Source organism: Zosterops lateralis (assembly GCF_965231275.1).
Source record: "Zosterops lateralis genome assembly, chromosome: 2".
In the NCBI taxonomy this organism is placed as follows: Eukaryota; Metazoa; Chordata; class Aves; order Passeriformes; family Zosteropidae; genus Zosterops; species Zosterops lateralis.
The window spans coordinates 9,909,655-9,916,797 of NC_139763.1; the positions used below are offsets into that span (position 1 = coordinate 9,909,655).

The window sequence follows — 7,143 nt, forward strand, 5'->3', positions numbered from 1 at the left end:
TGGAGCTATAGATCTAAACCAGGGAACCCTACTGTGCTTTCTGTAACCTATATTTTACTGTTGAAAGAGAGCTTTGATTTCATAATGCTGGCATGGTTTGCTAGCACAGTCATGCAAGTTTTTCTGTTTTAAAAGACATAGAAATATTGCTAGTATTTCTCAGGGAAAACACTTTTTACAAAGATGGAGTTTTTCTTTAAAAATTACATGCATTTTTGCCAAATATTTCAGTTAAATTGGATGTGATTATAAATAGAGAAGCCTTCAAAAGCATGTAAGGCTTCAATTCACTTCTCCCCTTTTGCCTTTTCTCCTCCTTCCCAGCTCTTCCAAACACTTCTTATTTGTATAAAGAGTCTGTTTATTCTGTTTGATCTATTAGCAAGATATGTTCCATAAGCAGAGTGAAAAGTGAACTTTTGCCACCAGTTGGCAGAGTTCACTCCCATTCAGATAGAAAACCACTTAGTGTGATTTATTGCAGCTCACCTCTCCCTGGTTTCTTAATTTCTTGGACAAAACCAAGGGAAAAAGAAATTCCTTCCACAGATCTTTAAAGCTGTTCTTTGGAATATTTTATTTTTAACACTAACATTTATTCATCTTTATACCCATTCCATGACTGTTTCCAGAACAGCTCTCCCCATAGGATAGCAGAGCCTTCCTGTTCCCATTTTCCTTCTCTAACAGCTGAACCTGGGGAAAGCACACTTTCATTTAACCTTTCCTTTGAAATTCTGTGTAGGCAGCCAATTAAAATCAAGTAGCCAGTGTAAATAATTGATCTAACCTTGTGTTTGAGGAAAAGGAAGTTGCAGGAGGAAGAATTAGAGAGGCCAGCAGGAAAGGCTCATAGATTAGATGTGGTTTAGGCTTCTGTAGTGGAGTGGGATTTGATGTGCAGACAAGTGACATCTTTGACAACCAACACAGCAGACCTGGCTATTAAAACTTCCTATGCCCTTTCAACAGGTGTCAAAGTTGCACTGGCAGTTCCTTTATCCCTCACTTAATTCCTGCTTTTGGACAAGATACTGTTTCACAACATTTTATTTTGTGCCAATAAGAGGATTTAATTTTTTTTCATTCTGCACATATGGTTAGGAAGTCCCATGGGAGCAAAGAATTTTCTCTTTATAGTGACTAACTCCAGAGCCAAGGAAGATGTCATACATCCTGAGGTGGGTTTACAAGGATCTCAAACCTAGTCAGGGTACATAGTTAGAGAAGGAGTTTAGTGAGGCAGGGAATAAAACCACCTGGATGTTTATCTACAATTACATACTAATGAGAAATGTGAGGAAAGAATAATATTATCAGGAGTATTTAAAGAACAAATGGGTGGGGTACTGGTGGGAGTACTGTGTTTAATTAGTGATGGCAAGAAATTTGTGTTGGGACAGGCACAGAATAAGGTCAAATACATAAACTTCATAAGCTTGTCTTTCAGAGGATGGCAAAGGACACATAAACATAAGAATACTCTATTCTTATGTTGAATTTAAAGAATTTTCATCCCTAATATTCTTCTAAAGTGACTATGCACACTCCACTGCATGGTAGCCTACTTTAGACTGCCTCTGAAAGATGTGCAGTGCTAGGAAGGTTTCAATCACATGTAGATGAGTGTCCTGACTGGCAGTGAAGAAAATTCTGGTGCGACACTTAACAAAACCATATCAAAAAACAAGTTTTTCAAATTGCAGGTGTCCAGTTAAGGGTCTAGTAGTGACAATAATAACAACAATAATAGATTATTTTTTTGTTTAAAGCTGAGAAGGAACTGCTACAACTCAATGTTAGATTCACCAGCAGGTGGGTGATGGCAAATAAACTACAGCTGTGTTTGCTGTGGCTTTCATTTTATTTTGAATTATTTATAAATAGCACCAGGAGCAATTTAGGCATTACCACATGATATGCCCTTTAAATTATTTGTTGGGGTTTTTTTCTCTTGAACTTACTGAGCAAGTAGGAGCTAGATGGAAGATAATGTCAGTGAGGTGCAGAGTACAGTTCTTTTCAGACCTATGACTCCCGTGGTCACTGTAGCAATAATGAAGTTTTGAGTGAGCTTTCAGAAAGAAAATTCAGCTAGTGCTTTAATATAACAATGTGCTGCAAAGTACCTGACCACACAAATGCTCCTCAAACAGCACCATCTGTGTATACCACAATGCTGACAGAAAAGTAACCTAAAAATGGAGTGAGATGAAGCAAGATCTATTGTTCTGTTTTTGTCCTCCTGCAGAACACACTGGTATTCTGTTGCACCATCCCCAGACAACAATAAATGTTAACACTGTGTCAGTCTCCCATTTGGTGTCCCATTCAAAGGCACATCACCTATTTCCCATTTGTGCATTTGGTGTTCCTCTGTTGCCGTGCCTGGAATATCACAGCCCTGATGTGCTCAGCCTGGAGCTGACCCTTTTGCTTTGGCAGTCATTTATCTGTTGCCTCTCCTTTGCTCCTCCAAGCTGAAACTTCATGTCAGCTAATACCTGAATATCAATGCTGGTTGGGTTTTTCCCCTAATCAGTTTCTCATACTCAAAAGAGATTTCTAGTAAATATCTTCAAGGATCTGTGTGCAATATATTCTTTTAAAATTCATATTTCCAAGTATGCATGCAAAACATTTAACAAAGACAGCTGTCCTGTCATACTGCCCAAGCATGTCTTGTTCTTACCTTGTCCTCCCCTGCCTGTCTGAAAGCATCTGTTGTCTCATCTCTGCTTTGGCAGAATGCTGAAGATCTTACTTTAACTGTTTGCCCATCACTGCCAATTGGCCTACCTATTAGAAAGGGAGAGAACTTTCTATCTGAATGATAGACTGAGTCTGATACAATATTTTTTTTAACAGTAATACCTGAACAGTGAATGATGGTAGAGAATCTAAAATCATATGCTCTTTGTGACCAGTGTTCTCTGCTTTTCCATGCAGGGATAAAGGAGATCTGTATATACTGAGAAATGCTTTTAGCAAGAAAACATCAAGAAGAAATTTCCTGAACCAGACCTTTCCTTCCACTACACAGACTGACACATCAGCTGTGGAGCCAGCCTTTCTCCGACAGAGCAGAGCTCCATTCTGCAGTGAGGTGGTTCAGGAACTGAAATCTCTGACAAATAAACAGGGACTTGCAGTTGGTGGGCTGGTTGTGCATACAGTTGGTCACACTCTGATCCTACCTGTGTCAATTCTGCTCCACAAGGCAGTGGGAGCTTGGAACAGGGCAGGGATAGCACAGAAACTTTGTATTTGAAGGCAAATATTGTGTTTTTCTCTTCTGTTTGCTTACTCAGTAAGGAAAGGAAACTGCAACTGATATTTCTCAATAATAACTCCCTACAAAAGCAACATGGCATATTTTCATATAATTACAGGCCAGGAGTCACTTCCTCCCACAGTCCTTCCACTGCAAAAAACCTCTGGATCCAGAAGCAACTAGGTGGTTTATTATTCATTTCCAGAGGACTTGTGGAAAGAATTGTAGGAGAGGGAGGAGAACAAAAGCAAGAAAGATTAAGTGCCCCATTAAGTACACCCGGGAAACACAATAATACACTTTATAGTCCAAAACCATTTACTTATGCGCTATCATGGACAAAAAAGTTTCAAGTCCAGGAAGCCCAGCCTATAGCCAGTCCAAATAAAACTTCTGATCACTAATTTGAATAGTGAGGAAAGAAGTGCACAATTATACATCAATTCAATCTACACCAGTCCTCAAAACCACGTGCTCATTCCCACTGAGAAAACAGACAATGAATAGGCTGAGGTTGTTGTGCATGTGTTGTGCTTTTTCCACTCTTTCCTTCTCACTTGTCTCCCTCCCACACTGTTCCTTAGTGTCCCTGCCCTGGTTTAACCCCAGCTGGCAGCTCACCCCATACGGCTGCTCAATCACTCTCTCCGTGTTGGAATGTAAGAGAGAAGAAGGGTAAAAGTGAAAAAACTCTTGGGATGAGATAAAGACAGTTGAACAGATAAAGCAAAAACCCTGCTCACAAGCAAAGCAAAACAAAGAATTCATACACCACTTCCCATGGGCAAGCAGGTGTTCAGCCACCTCCAGGAGAGCAGGGCTCCATCACATGTAATGGTGCCTTGGGAAGAAAAATGCTGGGAGTCCAAAAATACCCCCTTTCCTCCTCCTTCCCCCAGCTCTGTATGCTGAGCATGATTCCATATGGTCTGGGATATTCCTGTGATCTGTTGGGGTCAGCTCTCCTGGCTGGGTCCCCTCCCAGATTCTTGTGCAGCCCCAGCCTCCCTGACCAAGGCTTGGCTCTGTGTAAGTCCTGCTCAGCTCCCTGTGATAACATCACAGCTTTTCACCACAAATTTAAACACTGACCCATACAATCTACTACAAAAAAATTAACTCAATCCCAGTTAAAATCAGCACTATTGCCCACAGCTGCAGTTCCTTAGGGGACTCCCTGCACCTTTTGGCTCCACCTGTCTCGTTCCAGCCTCTTCCCTTCAGATGATGGTTTTTTTCCTAAATATGTTTGTGTCAGAGCATCCTATGCTCCTCATATTTGCTCCTCCAATTAGGGAGGGGTTTGCCTCAGCCTCTGAGCTGGCTACAACCAGCTGCAATCATCTTGGGGCTGCTGACCTCCTGCCCAGGGCAGCACTGGTGCTCCCAGCTGCGTCAGCCCTGAGACTTTGTGTCCCTTACAGGGGGACATATCTTTCGCTGGGCTCATCTTTCACTGCTAGGCTCTGCATCAGGAACAAAGTTCAGCAAAAGGTAAAAAAAAGGCTCAGGAAGGAACAGGAGAAGTGCTAAATGGGAGAATTTATAGAAAAATAAGGGAAAAATCTATGTCTGCAATATATGAGGAGCTGCTCTGACCTTATTTGCATGTGTCTTTTCCCATTGAGGGCACATCAAGCAGATCCATGGAGCTCAGAGAAACCTCATTCAGTGCCAGATGTCCCTGTCCATGGCAGGGGGGTGGAGCTGGATGATCTTTAAGTTCCCTTCCAACCCAGGCCATTCTATGACTCCAATATTCCTTTTGCTCCTAGCTGTACCTCCCCCCTGGCAGGGATGCCTGCAGCCTGTGTGGGCACTGAGCTCTGCTGCCATCCTGGGTGCCCCATGCTCTGTCTGCCCATCTCAAGCAGGGGGTGAGGAGAAAAGACTTCTCCCCACCTTTTTTGGCTTTGTCAGCTCACAGTCCTGAGAGAAAAGGAGAGGGGAGAGGGGAGAGGAGAAATCATCTTGCATTCGTCACAGCTCTTGCTTCATGTGCCTCTGCACATTATTCCTGAGCCAGAAATGAGCACACACAGAGCACTGCTCCTCTCTGACTTTTGCTGGGAGATACTGGAGTGTAAATGGCACATTCAGAGGAGTTGTACCATGGACAGCCCATGTCAATGGGTGAAGTGCAGCCCCTGAGTGCCCCAGCAGCAGGCGGCTCTCTGGGCATGGAAGGAGCCTGGCTCTGGCTGAGGAGGGGGTTTCAGGGCAGGCAGCAGTGCTTGGTGATGTGGGCTAAACAAACTGCAGTGGGGTCACATTGGAAACATCTTGCTTCAATCAATACTGAGCAGAGCCAGCTCTTAACCCTGCCTCTGTATTTCCATCCCTTCATCCTAATCACTTTTAATTTATTTTCCAGGTTTGCTGGAAGGCAGCATCTCCTCAGCACAGGCCTTGTATAGATCAATCCCTTTGCAGCCTTTCAGGTTCGATGTACAAATTTGTGTTTCACGGTAATGTAGAATGGAAAGCATGGAAGGGTGGTCAGGGTAATTTCTGGTGCATGAGATCTTATATAATGTTGTGATAAGCTTTGCAATCACTGCATCATTACACTAATTGTTTGTCACTGTGCACATGTGCATATAATCAGCAGCTTTGAATGGAATACATTACATTACTCTTGTGTCAGATATGGTGTGTCTCAATCCATCAAGAGGAAATGGGTAGAAATGAATGTAGGAAAGTGTTTAAGCCAGAAGCAGAGATTCTAATTATTTCACACCAAGAACTTCACATATTTGCTAGACCGAGTTGTCAGTTGTCATGCTGCTACTGATTATAATTGTCTTCTACCATTGACAGGTGATTGTTTTGTGATTTCTGTGCCTAATGAAAATTCATTTTAACTAGAAAATTATTTTTTACTATCCTGGATTCACTTAGAAAGTATCTCTGTTGCTACTTTTACCTCTTAACATAATCCTGAAACTATTTTTTCTGCTTAATAAACTTAATTGAGAAAATTTAAATAGGTGCATTTAGTTTTTCAGTGTGACTCACAGTACTGACACATAGAAGATGTCTCTGCAGTAATAATGGAGATGATTAATAGAGAATAAGCATAATCTGGTTTTATCTACTTTTGTGTTATTGTAAACAGACAGGAAGTTAATTGAAGTTGTCCCTTTATGAAAGCTGTGTGACACAATCCATCAGTGAAAACCAGGTTATGAAACTCAGTGGTATCTGCCTGACTGAAAGAGCCTTCAAGACTGAGATTAATATAAAACAAAAGCAGGCCTTTTAAAATTGCATGAAGATGGTTCAATGTGTCTCTTAATTCTGTTGTTTAACACAGTAAAAGGTAAAGGTCTCATCTCACCTCTTCCTTTCCAGGCTCAGGAAATGATTGAAGCTCTATCCTGAGACAAGAGAAGAGGAAACCCTGGGGCAAACCTGAGGGAATGACCAATCCTGGTTTCTCTGTCAGAGAATGCAGCAAAGAGGAAGAGTCTCCTTCACACATTTGGTCCAAAACTGAATCTAAACTCTTGAGCTGAATTTCTGCAAAGCAGTGTGGAGTTCTACTGGAGCAGTGTTGAGGGGAGAGGAGAAAGGGGAGAAAGATGGAGAAATCTCTCCTCCTGATGGAGAGGTTCCAATAAAACAGTCTTGTTTTGGGAAATGAACTGAAAAGAGTTACACACTGTCTTGTTACCTTCTCACATACACATACACAAAATATGTGGCTGCAAGTCTGGGCATTGGACAGAAAACAAGATGTAAAGAGATGGTTTGATTATGCAGGAAAAGGGATCAATGGTAACTGCAAAAGCCAAACCCATGCTGTGAAAAAGCACACACACTTTTACAAAGATATAATTACCATTTTGTCCTCTGTCATTTTTGAG

The 7,143-nt window shown here is 41.8% G+C and overlaps 1 long non-coding RNA gene across 1 annotated transcript; it reads left to right on the forward strand.

The window, feature by feature from the left end:
- The first annotated feature begins 4,696 nt into the window (after nucleotides 1-4,696).
- Nucleotides 4,697-6,896, forward strand: LOC310906120. The gene is made up of 3 exons (XR_014589356.1): nucleotides 4,697-4,768; nucleotides 5,649-5,715; nucleotides 6,629-6,896. It is a non-coding gene; the product is annotated as an uncharacterized lncRNA (long non-coding RNA).
- The last annotated feature ends 247 nt before the right edge of the window (nucleotides 6,897-7,143 follow it).